Source organism: Sorex araneus, chromosome 2 (assembly GCF_027595985.1).
Source record: "Sorex araneus isolate mSorAra2 chromosome 2, mSorAra2.pri, whole genome shotgun sequence".
In the NCBI taxonomy this organism is placed as follows: Eukaryota; Metazoa; Chordata; class Mammalia; order Eulipotyphla; family Soricidae; genus Sorex; species Sorex araneus.
Window position 1 is genome coordinate 273,303,262 of NC_073303.1, and position 19,272 is coordinate 273,322,533.

The window sequence follows — 19,272 nt, forward strand, 5'->3', positions numbered from 1 at the left end:
CGAGGCCAGCAAGGGGCTGGAGCGACTTTCCTCACGATTGCGGCTGTGCAGCTGGTTCTGCTCGGCTGGGGGAGGGGGGCACCAGGCAGGCCCTCTCCCCAGGAGGCGAGTGTGAGAAGTCACACCTCATCACCCCAACCAGGCGCTGGAATGTGGAAGGGGAGGCGGAAAACTAGCTGGGCGGGTTCCAGCCTCAGCTCTGCCTGGCCACAGCCAGCCCCGAGCACAGAACTGGGAGCAGCCCCAGAAAACTCCCAATGTGTGGGCCAGAAGCAGAAAGAAAGGTGTGTGGGAGCGGGGGAAGGGGTGGGGGGGGGGCCGAGCATTGACTGTGCACTCAAACCCTGCCTTTCCCCTGTTGTTCTCGTGTCTTTGTTTGTTGGGGGCCACACTCCACCATGCTCAGGGCTGGCTCCTGGCTCTGCGCTTGGGAATCACTCCTGGTGGTGTTCGGGGGCCATATGGGATGTCGGGGAGCAAACCGGATCTATCCCTGCAAGGCACGCGCCCTCCCCGCTGTACCATCGCTCCGGCCCCTGCTTGCTTGTTTCTCCACCTCCCCAAGCACAAGTTTGGTTGACTGTCGCCCCCTCACCACGGAAATAGGACAGAGCCTGGAAGACCCACCCAAGGTTTGTCCCTGGCCCTGCACGCTGTGCCAAGCATCCTTAGGATGATCCCCCCAAATAAGTAAACAAATAAAAACATTAAAAAAAATTGGGGGGTGCCCTTCCGGCAGTGCTCAGGGTCACACTTGGCTTTGTGGCCACACCTGGCAGTGCTGGGGAGGGGTCCATATGCCGTGCCACCTGCCACATTTTTATGCCGCACCCTAAACTCTGTCCTATATCTCTGGCCCCGTAAAAACACGTTTGCTATGATGATCTCTCAGTGTCTCTGTTGCAAGTCTTAATGCCCCAAAGTAGAGAGAGAGTATGGGGAATATTGTCTGCCATGGAGACTGGCGAGGGTGGGGAAGGGGGGGGTACACCAGGGATATTGCTGGTGGGGATTGTACACTGGTGGAGGGATGAGTGTTTGATCATTGTGTGATTGTAACCCAAACATGAAAGCTTGTAACTATCTCACGGTAATTCAATAAAATTAAAAAAAAAACCCGTTTGCTTTAATTGTTAAAAAATGAAAGAAAGGGCAGGGTTTGGGGTTCGAAAGGGAAACATCCAAAATATGGTGGTAGAAGGGTGTAATGGTGGTGGGATTGGGGTTCGAATATTAGCACTGTAGCACTGTCGCACTGTCGTCCCGTTGTTCATCGATTTGCTCGAGCGGGCACCAGTAACGTCTCCGTTGTGAGACTTGTTACTGTTTCTGGCATATCGAATATGCCACGGGGAGCTTGCCAGGCTCTGCCATGCGGGCGGGATACTCTCGGTAGCTTGCCGGGCTCTCCGAGAGGGACAGAGGAGTCAAACCTGGGTCAACCACATGCAAGGCAAACGTCCTACCTGCGGTGCTATCACTCCAGTCCTTCGACTATTAAATGTAATCAAATATTGTGAACTACTTAAAGAAAATAGAATAAAACTATAAAAAAATTAAAATTAAAAAAGAGACACCAGCCCCCTGGAGGTGTCGTTCCAGACAGGGACTGGGCGGGAATGTTCTCTCCCGGGGGGGGAGGGGGGGCATGTCACCAGCCACAGATCAGCCTGGCCAGGACCCTCGCAGAAACGCAGGGACCAGGTGCACTCGAGTCTGGAAGCCGCTGGCTTTGTGACAGCAGGTGTCACCATGCAGAGCCCATCTGGGGCACACATGTTGTTTACATCTGTGGCCACATGAAAGGTGACGAAGGACCCCGAAGGGTGCCAGCATGCAGCGCCGCTGGCCACGAAGCAGGAACAACGGCCGACTGACTAAACTAAGGGAGAGAAGTGAATCGATCGTTTACAGAAAGAGTCTAAGGTAGATGAGTTGGCCTCCTCAACGTTCTCAGGGAAGTCTGGCTCATTTGAAAAGAGAGAGAGGCAGCAATGGAAAACAAATTATCAAACGCTTCCTTTTCAGCAGGTCCGACTTTAGCGGGGAGAAACTCCAAACACTAATAGTGAGTTTTTTGTTGAAATATTGAATGTAATCAAAGTAAAGTGAAAGTAAAGTGAAATTTACCAGTTACACAGGCGGGGTGGGGGGCTGGGGAGGTGGGGGGTGGGGGGAGGTTTACTGTGATTCTTGGTGGTGGAATATGTGCACTGGTGAAGGGATGGGTGTTCGAGCATTGTATGACTGAGACTTAAACCTGAAAGCTTTGTAACTTTCCACATGGTGATTCAATAAAAGAATAAATTTTTAAAAATAATAAGATAAAAAATAAAAAGAGAGAGAGGAAGCTCATGTTTCAGAACCGGTGATTACATTAGGAACATCAGGGTGGGGCTGGGGAAGAAAGACCACTTAAAGGGCTGGAGAGGGTGTTTTGCAGTCAGGAGGCCTCGGGTCATCCCAGCAGCTCATGGGTCCCTGAGCACCACCTGGTGCGATTCCTTGAGCACAGAGCCAGGAGTGAACCCTGAGCACAGAGCCAGGAGTCAGCCCTGAGCACAGAGCCAGGAGTGATCCCAAAGCTCTGCTAGTGTGACCCAAAAGCCAAAAAGAAAAGTAAACCTCGAGTGTTTTCCTGTGAGTAGGGGACAGTCCAGTAGACAGCTTTGGGGGGGTCCCCTCCTGAGGTCTGATTGGTTTCTTGGATTTCTCTCTGTGACATAGAATTTTGGTGGGTTTTTTCCTTTTATTTGCTAAGTCCAATATCAAGCAGCATTTCTAGAAAACAGTGAGACCTAGAGGCGAGGAGAGACAGAGTTGGTGGTGGGGAGGGTGCCCTGGTGAGGGGAGGGGTTGGGACCTTGCACTACCGAAACTCAATTTTGAGCAACTTTGCATTTCACAGTGATCCTCTCTCTTTTTTTTTTTTTTCCTTTAAAGAGGCTACGCAGGGAAATAAAAGAATTGCGGGCGGGGGGGGGGGGCTTTATTACTGGCCACACCCACCAGTGCTCAGGAAGAACTTACTCCCAGCTCTGTGGTCAGGAGTCACTCCTGGCGGTGCCCGGGAACCCTCCTGGCATTAGGGCAGGAACAGGGAAGTTCCTTAACCCTGTACTCTTTCTCCAGCTCCCAGGATAATTTTCATGAGAGCAAATGTCAACACCATCAGGTAAAAGATATTAAATGAAGGGCCGGGGGTAGGAGCTGGCTGGTGGTAGCAGGCTGGCCTCGCGTGTTGTGAGGCCCTGGGTTTGAGTTTGATCTCCGGCTCTGCATGGACCACCGGGGTAAGGACCACCGGGGTAAGGGGTGTGTGTGTGTGTCTGTAATGACCCCAGAATGCAGACTCAGGAGTAGCCCCTGATTACCACCTGATGGGGCCTAACCGCCCTTTTATCTATTATAAAATGATAATAAGGTATAAAAATAATGTTTTACGTAAATAGAATCTTTTTGTTTGGGGGCCACACCCAGCAGTGCTCAGGGGTTATTCCTGGCGCTGCATGCAGGAATTACTCCTGGTGGTGTTCAGGGGACCATATGGGATGCCGGGGATCAAACCCAGGTCGGTCATATGCAGGGCAAATGCCCTCCCTGCTATACTACCGCTTCAGTACCTGAGAATAGAATGTAGGGGCTGGACAGAAGGTGCAATGGGTAGAATGCTTGCCTTGCACACAGCCAACCTGAATTTAATCCCTGGTTCACCCCGTAAGACCCCCTCAGCCCAGAGCCAGGAATAATCCCTGGGCACAGCCAGGTATGGCCCAAATAACCAAAAAAGAGGGAAGAAAATATAGTTTCCTGCCTCTGTGCTCAGCAGGAATCATTCCTGGTGGTTCTCAGGGGACTATACGAGGTGCCGGAGATTGAAATAGAATCAGCTGTGTGCAAGTCAAGTGCCCTCCCCACTGTACTATCTCTCCTGCCCAGAAAATAGAATTTTTTTCACTACACTTTGATTTATTTATTTTATTATTGTTTTTATTAATGAGTCACCATGAGGGTACAGTTACAGATTTTGATGCTTGTATTACAGTCATACATTACTCGAGTACCCATCCCTCCACGAGTGCCCATTCTCCTCCACCGATGGCCCCAGGGTCCCTCCCACCCCCCATCCAGTCCCCCCACCCCACCCCGCCCCTGTGACAGGGAATTCCTTTTTGTTCTCTCTTTCTTTTGGGGTGTTGTGGTTTGCAATGGAGGTACTGGGTGGCCATCGTGTTCAATCTATAGTCTGCTTTCAACCCACCTCTCCCATCCCGAGTGGATCCTCCACCACACTTTAGTTGGTGTTCCCTTCTCTATCTGAGCTGCCTTTCCCCCAGCATGTGAGGTCAGCTTCCAAGCCATGGAGCAAGTCTCCTGGAACTTATTGCTACTATTCTTGGGTGTTAGTATCCCATTCTGTTGTTTTATATTCCGCATATAAGTGCAATTTTTCTATGTCTGTCTCTTTCTTTCTGACTCATTTCACTCAGCATGATCCTTTCCATGTTGATCCACTTATATGCAAAGTTCATGACTTCATCCTTTCTGACAGCTGCATAGTATTCCATTGTGTAGATGTACCAAAGTTTTTGAACGGTCACTGCACACAAAGTAGAATTTAGCTTCCTTTCTTGCAGAACGACGGCAAATCACAGCAGAAGTCTCGGGGAACACTTGGGGGAGAAATCTTTCTTCCCAGACGCACCTGTGCAGGTCCAGAAAGGGAAAGCAGACACACAGCGTCTCTGGGGTTGGGTTGAGAAATCGCTGACAGCGGGGACGGCCTCGTAACCCTGGGGTGTCCCAAAGGCACACGCTGTAGCTCAGCTGTTTGGGCAGCCAAGTGCCGCTGACTGGAGCCTGGGGTTTCTCGGGACCTTGTAAGGAGGCAGGCATTGTCACCCTCAGAAGGCCCGCCCACTTATGCCAAGACCATCAGGGGCCCCCCAAGTGTGGTGGGAGGAAGAACTGAGCCCAGGATGTCCCGCAGTGGTAGAACATGCCCCTGGCTTGTCTGAGACCTGGGGCTGGCCCTTCCGCACCCAAGACACAGAACCAAAAAGATCCCAAACAAAACAAAGTGTCCAAGTTTTTAATAGAAAGAGACAGATCCGAACCCTAAAGGCCATCCCTGTATTTCTGTGTGTGACGGGGAAGGCCGACGTGACACCCACTGGTGCTCAAAGATGGCTCCCAACTTGGTACTCTGGGGCCCCCTGCCCGCCCTCCCCCAGCCCAGGGAGAGCGAAGGGCTGAGGTGCAGATTCCCGGGTTCCTGGGCTCGGTCCCCTGAGCACCAAGCACCACTGGTCTGAGCCCCCCAAACAGAACCACAGCAAAGAAGCGATTCTCAAAGAAAATGCTAGTCCCTGACTTTTTAGGGAGATGGGGGTGATTTGAACTCACGCCCAGCTCTGTCCTCAAGGGTCACTCCTGACACGCGTGGGGGGGGCAGGCCAGTCAATCCTCAACCTCTCTCTCTCTCTCTCTCTCTCTCCCCCCATCTCTCTGTCTCTCTCCCTCCCTCCCTCTCTTTCACCCTCTCTCTCGATCTCTGTCAATCTCTGTCAGTCTCTCTCTTCCTCTCTCTCTATCTCTCTCAATATCTCTCTCCCTCTCTGTCAATCTCTCTCAATATCTTTCTCTCTCAATCTCTCTCAATCTTTCACAATCTCAATATTTCTCTCCCTCCCTCCCTCCCTCCCTCCCTCCCTCCCTCCCTCCCTCCCTCCCTCCCTCCCTCTTTCTCTCTCTCTTCCTCTCCCTCTCTCTCTCTCTCTCTCTGTGCTTTTTGGTTTCTAGGCCACACCTGGAACCGTGCTCAGGGCTTGCTCCCAGCTCTGTGCTCGGGGTTCACTCCTGATGGCGTTCAGGGGACCATATGTGTTACCCGGGGAATCTAACCCAGGTAGGCTACGTGCAAGGCAAGCGCCCTACCCACTGTGCCATCTCTCCGGCCCCTGCCTCGGTCTCTGCGCCTCATCCATGACACTGCAGCAACGTAGGACTAGCCGGCGGGCCCCTCAGGAACCCCAAGATAAGCCTCCCAAAGAGAATCCAGCGTTTCCTTTTCCGAAGCCTTATCAGCAGCAGCGCCGAAGCCCTGGGCCCCCCTGGGCTCCCCTGGGCTCCCCTGGGCTCCCCTGGGCTCCCCTGGCCGGCTTTCCTCAGCTGAACCCCGGCTGGGGCCACTCGTACGTGCACGGGCCCCGCCTGCCCGAGGTTTCCATATGAACGTGCTTCTATTGTTCTCTCGGGCCTGCAGTAACTCCAGCTCTCTTCCAGATGTTTCCTGACCCCAGCGGGCGGGCGGGCGTCTGAGCGGTGCGGGCCAGCTGTCTTTCAAATCTCAGGAACTCTGATGCGGATGGAAGGGCCAGCCCGCCCCCTGCCCGCCCCCCACCCGCCCCCCAGCCACTGTGGCAGATTCGGAGAAGCCAGGGAGGGCCTGGAGCGGCGTCTTCTGGCACGGGGAGACGAGGGCCAAGAGCACAGGCTGACTGGGATCAAACCCCCAGCCGCCTTCGGCTCCACAGCCCTGCCAAGGGTCAGCGTCCTCAGCGTCCCGGTCAGGCCTGGGTTTCTGGAAGCTTCCTTGCTCTCAGGAGACTGCACAGGGACACACTGAATGCCCACAGACAGGGCTGGAGCCGTGGCACGGCGGGGAGGGCGCTTGCCTTGCACACAGCTGACCCGGGTTCAATCCCCGGCATCCCACGGGGTCCCCCCAGCACCACCCAGAGTAATTCCTGAGTGGAGACCAGGAGTTGCCCCTGAGCATCACCAGGTCTAACCCCGAAAGCCAAAAGAGGAATGCTCACAGGCATTTCCACCATTTTCCTCTTTTTCCAGTTGCGTTGTCAACAGTGAATGGTTGCAGGGAACAGAGTCTCCCTCCCTGCCAAACTCCTTCACCTGGCTGAGGTAATAGCTGTTCCTCGAAAGATAAGCCTGGAGCACAGTGGAGATAGCGCAGTGGGTAGGGCATTTATCTTGCACATGGTTGACCCCCAGTTTGGTCCCCGGCCAACCTTGATCCAATCCTCCGGCACCACCGGATGTGGGCTGCAAACCAAATGTGTGTATGTATGCATGTATGCATGCATGTATGTATGTATGCATGCATGCATGTATGCGTGCATGTATGTATTCATGCATGTATATGCATGCATGTGTGTATGCATGTATGTATGTATGCATGTATGCATCTGTCTGTCTTCTCCCCCGCCCCCCACCACCAGGAGCTCAGTGGAAATTTAAAACGACGTCTCAGGTTTAAATATCTGACTTGCCAATAGCATGTCATACCTCCACCCTCAGAAATTCAAGGCTGGCTGTGCCGGCTGGAGGGCACAGCAGGGAGGGCACTCGCCTCACCTGTGGCCAACCTGGGTTTTTCTTTCCTTTTTTTCTCCCTTTTTGGGTCACACCCGGTGATGCACAGGGGTTACTCCTGGCTCTGCACTCAGGAATTACTCCTGGCGGTGCTCAGGGGACCATATGGGATGTCGGGGATCGAACCCGGGTCGGCCACTTGCAAGGCAAACGCCCTCCCTGCTGTGCTATCGCTCCAGCCCCCAACCTGGATTTGGTCCCCAGCTCTACTCAGCCCCACCCGGATGGACCCTGAAGCAGAGGCAGCCCTGAGCACCCCCGGACACAGCCCCCAAACAAGCCCAGCACCAAAGCACGGGCTGAGCCTGCGGCAGGGCAACCCTGGCCTAGCCCAGCCCGGGGGACGGTTTCTGGCTCCTCCAGGCCTGGCTCCAAAGGCGAGGACAAAGGAGAGGCAGATTCTTTCCTCTCAAGGCCGCGCTGCTCCTCCGAGCTTCTTTCACCCGTTCCCGTGTGGCTCCGGGAAGCCGGACTCCCACCTTGGGGCCCGGGAGCCACGTGCCTCCTTCCGCCCTTCAGCCCCTGCCCACGTGGCACGGAGGGGTGTGGTTTCTCTCCCCGGGAGTGCAGTGTCCCCGGGAGAAGTGGGAGAGACGCGCCAAGGGAGCAGACGCCGTGGGCAGGTGTTCCGTCTCCACCCCCCTGGCTTTGATGTCTGTTATATAGTTTTTAAATTTTTATTTCATGTATTGCTTTTTTTTTCATTTAATTTTATTTTCTTTTTTAAAATTAATTTTTAATGATTCAAGCATATACCATTTTTTTAAATTAAATTGTATTTATTTATTTATTTTGCTTTTGGGTTCACACCCGGCGATGCACGGGGGTCACTCCTGGCTCTGCACTCAGGAATTACCCCGGCGGTGCTCAGGGGACATATGGGAAGCTGGGAATCGAACCCAGGTCGACCACATGCAAGGCAAATGCCCTACCCGCTGTGCTATCGCTCCAGCCCCTTTAATTTTATTTCCAAAGTTGTTCACAATAGTTCATTATAATAATATCCAAACACCAATCCCACAGCCGCGCCCCTTCCTACCGCCATAAGAGGAAAGTGTGTGAAGATTGTTGTGTCTCATCCTGGAGCCACTTAAGCCCTCGTGTAAGAGATTCCAAGCATGTATGTCAAACCCAAGCAAGTGTGTGCTACTTTTGGCACATCAGTGGGCTACAGGGTAAGAGGTTGCGCTCGGGACTTCTGTATCGCCCTGGAGTTTTATTTCATAGGTCCCTGGGTGTTGGCCATTGATGAGATTATATGGTGTGGGGATGGGGGGAGTTTGTGGGTGTGACTGCCAAGCTACTGGAAAACTAGGGAGCTGGGGGAAGGGGCCCAGTCCCGTTCTGAGCAGGCTTGGAAATCTCAGCCAGGGGTCCCGCATACCTGGGGCTTATTTGTTTTCTTGGGCTATGCCTGGTGATGCTCAGGGGTAATTCCTGGCTCTATGCTCAGAGATCACTCCTGCCCGTGCTCAGGGAACCCCACATGGGGTGACCCTGCTCAGCTGTGTGCAAGGGGCAAGCGCCCTCCCCGATCTGTTGCCTACCTGGCTTTGACTTCTACGAATCACAAATACACAAATTCTCACTGGGCGCAGCTGCCTTTCTGGGAATTCAACATGCTGAACTGGATAACATGCGTCCTTGCTTCCTTCTGGGGAGGGGAACTCTGAACGGGAACCCCGCCAACCTTTAGAACACTGTTTTCTAGGAATATTGGTTCCAAGGTGGCTTACAAAGGAAGGGTGGACAAAACTCAGGGCATGAAATTCTCTCTATTTATGCTGGAATGAGAAATGGTCTTTGGGGTGGGGGGCGTTGAGGGGCCTGGGTCACTCCTGGTGGTGCTCAGGGCTTATACCTGGCTCTGTACTAGGGTGGGGATGTCATACATGGTACGGGGGGTCAAACTGGGGTTAGTGTCACACAAGGCTTTAGCCTCAGTCCTATCTCTCCAGACCCGGAAATGGTTGTATTAACGCTTTGAAGTCGCTCAGCTCTGAAACCTAATCAAATAAAAGGAACAAAAAGGCAAACAGCAGGGCCATAGCGATAGCACCGCGGATAAGGGGCTTGCTTTGACGTGTGTGACCCAGGTTCAATTCCCGGCACCACACATGGTCTCCCAGGCCCTGCCAGGAGTGATCTCTGAGCACAGAACCAGGAGTCAGCCCTGAGCACTGCCAGGTGTGCCTCCCCCCCAAAGAAAAAAAAATAAATAAGAGACCAACAGAAGCAATCTGAAGCTTCTAATTCTACCCTATTCTGTGGTGAGGGAGGGCAGAGCAGAACTCGCTGGGGACGAGGGAAATGATATTTAAACATTCTTCCTTTTACGCTTCTCTCTCGGAACCATTGGCTCATTAGTGGTTGGATTTCGGTTCCCCTCAGTAAGCAAGAATCATATTTAACTTTCAAATTCGATTTCTATAGATATTTTGGTTAGGGTTGGGGGGCACACCCTGCCGTGCTCAGGGGCTACTCCTGGCTCCATGGTCAGGAGTGACCCCCCTGGAGCTGTGCAGGGGCTCGGCTGAGGTCAGCTCCACGCAAGGCCAGCGCCTCTCCGAGCCCGACTTGTGCCGTGCTCGATCATCTCGGTACTGCTGAGGGAACAGGCGGGTAGCGGGGGGCTCTGAAAGCGCAGGGTCCAGCCCCATGTGTTCACAGAGGAATCACGGGTGGGGGTTGAAGGGGAAAAATAGCAGAGAAGAGCGACACCTACAAAGACCAAAATTACATTTTTCTCTTTGAAGAAAATGGTCCCCAGAAATTCCTGCTGACCTCCGACAACTTTCGTGGGAGCTTTATCTCCCAAACAAAACTCTACTTTGCAGTTAGGTGGGACTCGTTTCCCTTGGAAAAGCAGTTTCACTTCTACTATTCTAGCTTTGAAGCTAGATAGTGAGAAAAAAAATTTTTGGATTGCCTTTGGCCTAGAAACGAGAAAGAGAGAGAAAGAGAGAGAGAGAAAGAGACAGAGACAGAGACAGAGACAGAGACAGAGACACAGAGAGAGACAGAGAAAGACACAGAGAAAGAGAGACAGACAGAGAGAGGAGATTAGGGAAAGATGGTTGGCAAAGATTATTTCCGAAAACAATTCTTTTGGTCCTGTCTATTGCTAAAGAGAAGCTGTCTCCAGAGCAATCTTTGCTTTCTGACTCTGGTGGCCGTGTGAAACCACCAGGAAAGACGTTAATTACCGGGAAAAGCAACGCTGAACTATTCTTTTAAGTCTCTTCCAGGCCCTGGGGCAAACCCAGAAATAAAAACTCTGAGGGCAAAAAGTTGTGCATCCCAGATCAAGTGAAAACCTGAGAAGCCTGCCCTCTAGTGCCCCAAGTGGGAAGGACAGGGGTGTGGACTGCAGTGGGACCCATTTGGGAACCCAGGACTTCCATTCTCTGGCGTGTGTGTGTGTGTGTGTGTGTGTGTGTGTGTGTGTGTGTGTGTGTGTGTGTGTGTGTGTTGCGGGGGGGGGGGGCGGGGGGAGGGGACATATTGGAGGTTTGGGACAAAGACAAACTCACACGTCCAATGGCCCAAGCACCTGCTCTGCAGGCAGGAGGCTGGCCTCAGTTTCCAGCCTCGCAGGGTGCCCTCCTCAGCGAGGACACCCACCCCCACCCACAAGGCTGGAGCAGCCCCTGAGCACCCACCGCTGGGTGTGGTCCCCAGGCCAGCACAAACAAAAGCACACACTTGAAAGGCCTCACTAAGCACAGGTTTTTAAAAAAGGTTGTAGTAACTTGTAAGTAGCCAGACTTGTTTGTTTGTTGTTTGTTTCGGGGCCACACCCAGTGGTGCTCAGGGTTGAGCCTTGACTTTGAGCTCAGGGGCCATATCAAACCCAGGCCGGCCACGTGCAAGGCAAGCGCCTTACTGCGGTCCTATCACTCTGGACCCCGTATCCAGAGATTTCCTAAGCATGCTTCTAAGATCTGATTTCACCACTCACAAGGCAAGTAATATCATTCTCCCTGTTGGGGAAAGGACGGGAATCACCACGTCATAGGGGTTGTATCCACGCTCAAAGGTAAGTGCCTCCTGCAAAACTAACAGTGAGTAGGGGCTGAGAAGGGGGTGGTCCATCTCTCCAGCCCGTACAGGGGGTCCCATCTCTCCAGCCCATACAGGGGGTACATCTCTCCAGCCTGTATAAGGGGTCCCATCTCTTCAGCCTTTATAGGGAGTACTATCTCTCCAGCTTGTACAATCTCCAGCCTGTACAATCTCTCTAGCCTATATAAAGGGTCCCATCTCTCCAGCCCATACAGTGGGTCCCATCTCTCTAGCCTATATAGGGGGTACATCTCTCCAGCCTGTACTATCTCTCTAGCCTATATAGGGGGTACATCTCTCCAGCCTGTACTATCTCTCTAGCCTATATAGGTGGTCGACCTCTCTAGCCTGTACAGGGGGTCCCATCTCTCCAGCCTGTAGAAGGGTTACTATCTCCCCGGCCTGTACAATCTCTCCAGTCTGTACAAGGGGTACAGCCTAGCTCACAGCCGACCCAGGTTTGATCCCCAGCACCACATATGGTCCCCCTCGCCCACCAGGAGTGATGCCTGAGCACAGAGCCAGGAGTATAGTCGGGCATGGCCCCCAAACGAACAACAAAACAAAAACACACAAGGGTTGGAGTGAAAAAGATACCCACAGATTCAGAAAGAAGATTTGCTCATCGCCCGTGTGACCGAAAGCTCATATCCAAGATACAGGAAGCGCTCACCAAAGTTAGAACAACAAAAAAGCAAACAGTAACATCGGAAAACGGGGAGAAGAGTTGGACAGGTAGTGCCTCAGAGAAGACAAGTAGCTGGACAGAGGCCTATGAGAAGTGCTCCTCGCCATGTCACTATGCCGGCGACTGCCAATCTAAGCAAGGATGAGCGGTCACAGCACGTCAGTGAGACCGGCGCACGTGCCACAGAACAGAAGCAGAGGCGGAGAGACCGCACGGCAGGAAGCTTAGCGGTTTCTTCCAGGCACTTTCATGGGTCCAAGCTTGTTCGATCCCCGGCATCCCATACAGTCCCCCGAGCACGGCCAGGAGGAATTCCTGAGTCCTGAGTCAGGATTGACCCCCGAGCATCGCCAGATGTGGCCCCCAAACCAAAAGCCAAAACCAAACAAGCAAACAAAAATCACTATGATGAAAAGTAGAGTATTTCACGCCTGTGCCAGCCCTCCCCCTCCCCCCCACCCGGGTTCCGGAGTCACTCAGGAGAAAAATCACTCCAGAAAATGCAGATTTTTTTTTTTCCTGCGGGGAACTCAGATCAAAAAAAAGACTGAGGCAGCGAAGGAAGTGGAGGGTGGGACACAGGACACCACTGTCCCCCTTTCCTCTGTGGCCACTAGCCCGAGATGGCAGAGGGGGTGGGAGTTTGCACTTCTTGTGGTCCCAGAGTGGCACACTGGGGGGTGTCAGGGAGCTTGCTCGGGGCTGGGGGTGAAGGGTCAAATGAGCAGATCCGTGCTCGCCACGGCACCGCGCCCTGGGTCTCTCCGGGCCTTTCCCTCGCTGTTCTGACTAACTCATCTGGACCTCCTTCCTTCCTTCCTTCCTTCCTTCCTTCCTTCCTTCCTTCCTTCCTTCCTTCCTTCCTTCCTTCCTTCCTTCCTTCCTTCCTTCCTCCCTCCCTCCCTCCCTCCCTCCCTCCCTCCCTTCTCTCCTTCCCTCCTTCCTTCCCTCCCTCCTTCCTTCCTCCCTTCCTTCCCTCCCTCCCTTCTCTCCTTCCCTCCTTCCTTCCTTCTCTCCTTCCTTTCTTCCCTCCTTCCTTCCTTCCTTCCTTGCTTCCTTCTCTCCTTCCTTCCTTCCTTGCTTCCTTCTCTCCTTCCTTGTTTCCTTCCTTCCTTCCTTCCTTCCTTCCTTCCTTCCTTCCTTCCTTCCTTGCTTGCTTCCTTCCTTCCTTCTTTCCTTTTCTTTCTTTCACCAGTGTTTTGTTTTTGGGGTCCCCTTCCAGTGGTTCTTAGGGTACTCGAGGCTCTGTGCTCAGGAGTGGTCCCTGGTGGTGCTTAGGGGACCTTATGTGGTGGGGGGGGGGTGGGAGGGGGCAGGAGGTGGAGATTCAAACCCGGGCTGGCTGCAAGCAGGGCAAGCGCCTTAACCACTGTGCTATCTCTCAGGTTCTTTTTAAATTATGGTAAAACAAAGCAGACACGAAATGTATCATGAAACACGGCATATTCAGCTGTGGTCACCACGAGCAAATGCCACCCACTGGCCACCGTGGCATTACCGGCCCCCCGTGGCCAGAGGCAGCAGCGGGTGACCTGGACATCATGAGGGCAAGGCCCTCTCCTGTCCCCCCAGCTCCCGCCAACCGAGTGGCACTTCTTGCAGGAACCAGGCCCCGGGGCTGCCTGCCAGGGGCCGCCAACAGGGCTGAGGGCAGACGGTGACCAGATTCAGCTGAGACTTTCCTGCAAGCCGCCCCCGCTGCGCCCTGCAAGCCTTCTGCAGTCACGGGAGTTCTGAAGCGGCCAGAGCTGGGGCTGAGGCGGGAGCCCAGGGACGGAGCAGTGGCCTGGCGCCCCGGGTTCCATCCTTGGCAGCACGAGTCCTCCCTGGCCTCTCCTTGCTGGAGCAGCGCCTAGGCGTGCCCCGCCTGGTGAAACAGACAAACAGGGTCTGGAGTGATAGTCCAGCGGGCAGGGCGTTTGCCTTGCACACAGCCAACCTGGGTTCGGACCCCGGCATCCCATGTGGTCCCCCGAGCTCCCTTCCTCTCTCCCTCTCTCTCTCCCTCCCTTTCTCTCTCTCTCTCTCTCTCCCTCCCTTTCTCCCTCCCCCCCCTCTCTCCGTCCCTTCCCCCCCTCTCTCTCCCTCACTCTGTGCTCAGGGCTCGTGGCCAGTGGTGCTTGGGTTGAGCTGGAAGCAGCCATGTAGTACAGGCTCCCTGTACTCTCTCTCTCAAGCCCCAGAGTCTGTTTCTAATTTTTAAGGTGTTTGCCTTGCATGCGGCCGACCCGGGTTCGATTCCTCCATCCCTCTCGGAGAACCTGGGCAGCTACCGAGAGTATCCTGCCCACACCACAGAGCCTGGCAAGCTCCCCGTGGTGTATTCAGATGCCAAAAACAGTAACAAGTCTCACAATGGAGACGTTACTGGTGCGCGCTCCAGCAAATCCATGAACAATGGGATGACAGTGCTACAGTGATACAGTGATACAGTGATACAGTAAATACAGTGCTACAGTGATACAGTGATACAGTGCTAGAGTGATACAGTGATACAGTAAATACAGTGCTACAGTGATACAGTGATACAGTGCTAGAGTGGTACAGTAAATACAGTGCTACAGTGCTACAGTGCTACAGTGCTAGAGTGATACAGTGCTACAGTGCTACAGTGCTACAGTAAATACAGTGCTACAATGCTACAGTGATACAGTGCTAGAGTGATACAGTGATACAGTAAATACAGTGCTACAGTGATACAGTAAATACAGTGCTACAGTGATACAGTGATACAGTGCTAGAGTGGTACAGTAAATACAGTGCTACAGTGCTACAGTGCTACAGTGCTAGAGTGATACAGTGCTACAGTGCTACAGTGCTACAGTAAATACAGTGCTACAATGCTACAGTGATACAGTGCTAGAGTGATACAGTGATACAGTAAATACAGTGCTACAGTGATACAGTAAATACAGTGCTACAGTGATACAGTGCTAGAGTGATACAGTGCTACAGTGCTACAGTAAATACAGTGCTACAGTGATACAGTGATACAGTGCTAGAGTGATACAGTGATACAGTAAATACAGTGCTACAGTGATACAGTGCTAGAGTGATACAGTGATACAGTGCTACAGTGCTACAGTAAATACAGTGCTACAGTGCTACAGTGATACAGTGCTAGAGTGATACAGTGCTACAGTGATACAGTAAATACAGTGCTACAGTGATACAGTGATACAGTAAATACAGTGCTACAGTGCTACAGTGATAGAGTGATACAGTGCTACAGTGATACAGTGCTACAGTGATTTGTTTGTTTGGGGGCCACACCCAGTGTTGCTCAGGGCCTACTCCTGGCTCTGCACTCAGGCATCACTCCCGGCAGTGCTCAGGGATGCCAAAGACCAAACCCCAATCGGCCGGGCGCATGGCCATCGTGTTGGCCTTTCGCCAGGATTGGGGGGCGTTATCTGGACGGGACTTCGTCTGGTGGGGGTGATGGAAGAACGCCTGGCTGGTTCCAGGAGAGGTGACATCTCCGATCCCTGCCAGTTGGGGAGTTCCCTGCCCCTGCGGGGTGGAGAAGGCAGTCTTCCGTTTCATCTATTCACATTTCTTTCCGGTTTGTGGGCCACCCCCTGGTGGCGTCCAGGGGCCACGCAGTGCTGGGGGATGGACCCAGAACCCCCCCCACCCCGCATGCAAAGCCGACGCTCCAGGCCTTGGGGCCGTTTCTCCCGTCCCCGTCTCTCTCAACCTGGACACCCAGGGGACCCGAGGCCTGGCGGACGCCCGTGAATGAGCTCACGGTGGGAAACGTTAGGGACGAGCAGAGCCCTGGTGCACGCCGCCTGGTCAGCGCCTTCTCACTCGCTGCCTGGTCAGCGCCCTCTCACCCGAGGGGAAGCTTCGCGTGTGAAGCCAAGTTATGCTCAGAAGGGCGTTGAGTGAGAGTGAGCTCGAGAGGTCAGTGCTCAAGCAGGCGAGGCGGCTTCCCTGGGGGTGCCTGCACAGGGGGCGGGGGCTGGGGGGACCGGTGTGTGTGTATGTGGTGGGGGTGTTCTTTTTCCTGGTGCACAGGGCGTCCGCCAGGCCAGCGCCCATGTTACATGATTCAGTGACACCGTGCCACGGGGTGGGATGTCGCTGTCAGAATCCAAACTCTAGGGGCTGGAGCAATAGCACAGTGAGGAGGGTGTTTGCCTTGCACACGGCCGACCCGGGTTCGATCCCCAGCATCCCATAGGGTCCCCTGAGCACCGCCAGGGGTAATTCCTGAGTGCAGAGCCAGGAGTGACCCCTGTGCGTCGCCGGGTGTGACCCAAAAAGCAAAACAAACAAATAAACAAACAAAATCCAAACTCTAAAAACCCGGGTGCCACAGACAACCGTTGGACGGAGCCATTCGGCTGGAGTCTGGGAACCCACAGGTGTGACCCTCCGGAGGGGCTAAACGAGGCCATAGCACAGAACAAACCATGGGCCGCCGTGGCAGGCTCTGCAGCCAAGTTTCTGTCCCAGTTTCTCTCGCGCGACACCTGATGGTGATCAGAATCCCGCTGCGTTCGGGCGCAGGGCGAGCCGCGGGGAGGATGCGGAAATGTGTCTGTGGGAATGAGCCAGTGCTGTCAGCACACACAGTCTGTCGGCACTGCGGGGACAAGGCTGGCGCCTGAGTGTGCAGAAGGGCTGAAGCCCTGCGGCTGGAGAAAGGACAGGGGGAGGTGCTCATGCCTTTCTCTCACCCCTGCTCTGCTCCTGTAACCCTGGCTCGAATCCCCTGCGTCACACGTGGATGTCAGGGGTCACTCCTGGCAGTGCTCAGGGGCCACATCTGGCTCTGCACTCAGGGATCACTCCTGGCAGTGCTCGGGGGACCCTATGGGATGCCAGAGATGGAACCTGGGTTAGCTGTGTGCAAAGTAAATGCCCTCCCCGCTGTACTATCTCTCCAGCCCTTCATAGTTTATCTTTAACATGAAAAATACACAAAATGAATACTGGAGTACAAATTCTTCATTGCTTTCTGATGTCAAAAATCTATAAAATGCCCTCATTTTACTTTATTTTATTTTATTTTTTGATTTTTTGGGGTCACACCTGGTGATGCTCAGGGGTTACTCCTGGCTCTACAGGCAGGACTTACTCCTGGCAGTGCTTGGGGGACCATATGGGATGCCGGGGATTGAACCTGGGTCGGCTGTGTGTAAGGCAAACGCCCTCCCCACTGTACTATTTCTCTGGCCCCAGTGCCCTCATTTTAGTCATAGCATTGCGCTGCACTGCCCTCCCGCTGTTCGTCGATTTGCTCGAGCGGGCACCAGTAACGTCTCTGTTGTGAGATTTGTTGTTACTGTTTTTGGCATATCGAACACACCACGGGTAGCTTGCCAGGCTCTGCTGTGCAGACGGGATATTCTCAGTAGGCATGTTTTTTATTTTATGCTTACTGAGATCCATGTGCTGTTTAAAGGATACCGAACTCTTTAAGGACTTAAATTTTAAAGCATACCATCATAACCTAAATTTTACTTTGAGGAAAATTTCAGCTAAAAGACTCCAACAGTTTAGCTGACAAACTCCTGACCCCGCATAACTTGAATCAGGCTAAACTAACAAACCACCCTCCACTCAGATCACCGGCCAGTTTTATTGTATTTACTTCTGCTTTGGGGGCCACTCGGGGTTACCCCCTGCCCGGTACTTGGGGGACAGTTGCTGGGGTGCAGAGGAGCTCCCCCTCTTACATACAAACTCTGTTCTGCTCCAATCCCTCCTCTGATTTTTCTAACTAGTATCCGGGGAGATAATTCTAGAAAACTACCACTGTAGAAAATAAATGGCTAGGGGCTGGAGCGATAGCACAGCGGGTAGGGCGTTTGCCTTGCACGCGGCCGACCCGGGTTCGAATCCCAGCATCCCAAATGGTCCCCTGAGCACGGCCAGGGTAATTCCTGAGTGCAGAGCCAGGAGTAACCCCTGTGCATCGCCGGGTGTGACCCCTCCCAAAAAACAAAAGAAATGGCTAAATCTGTCTCCGGCCTTCTTATAAACCCTCTGACATAAACGCGACAGATGGATTGCATAGTAAGGACAGAAACAATGATCAATGAAATCATGTAACAGTCAAGGGCGTACCCACACCACGGCAGACAACTCGGCCATGCGGAGGTCTGGGGGTGGACAGCTAACCCAGCAGGGAAGACCTCACATGCGACCTCGCACGCGCCTACCCTGGTCTCAACCTCAGCACCTCTGAGCCCTGTCCGGGGTGACTCCCGAGCACCGAGACAGGAATATTCCCTGAGCTGCCACACGGGGTATGGCCCAGGCTGGGAATCCCCCTGGCCCCTGAAAAAGGGGTTTGAAATTCTAATGCAGGCAACCACAGGAAGCCTGACACCGTGAAGCAGAGGGAGAGGAAGCCGAGGGGAGGTTCCTGGATTGTGGGATTGCTCAGCGCAGGGGGCTTGGCTGAGTGGTCTCGGCCTGTAAGGGCTGCGGGAACGGGCGGTCGGGGCTCCTCTGTGCAGTGGCAGAGGCCACTCTGTGGTTAGATCGTGGCGAGGGTGCCCACAGGTGTGAACAGACCGGGAACACTGAGGTGTGCGCCTTGAAGGGGTGGGCTTTTTTTTTCCCCTGTTCTTTTTATTTATTTATTTATTTATTATTTTTTTTAAGAATTTTATTTTATTGAATCACCATGTGGAAAATTACAATGCTTTCAGGCTTAAGTCTCAGTTATACAATGCTGAAACAACCATCCCTTCACCAGTGCCCATATCCCACCACCAAAAAAAAAAAAAGCACACCTCCCATCCCACCCCCAAGCACACACCCCCCGCCGCCATGTAACTGATAAATTTCACTTTACTCTCTATTTACTATGGTTACATTCAATATTTCAACACAAACCTCACTATTATTGTTAGGAGTACCCCACTAGTCAGACCTGTTGTGAAGAGATATGAGGTTTTGGATTTCTGTACCTTAGCAACTAAGTCCAGGGAGATTTCTTCCAGATATTGGATCATTGCAAGCTTGTAAACCCCATCTGTGGTCGTCATAATATGGCGGTCACCACGCCCTTCACCCCCGGCAAGGAAGAAGAGAGAGAGAGAGGAGAGAGAGAGAGAGAGAGAGAGAGAGAGAGAGAGAGAGAGAGAGAGAGAGAGAGAGAG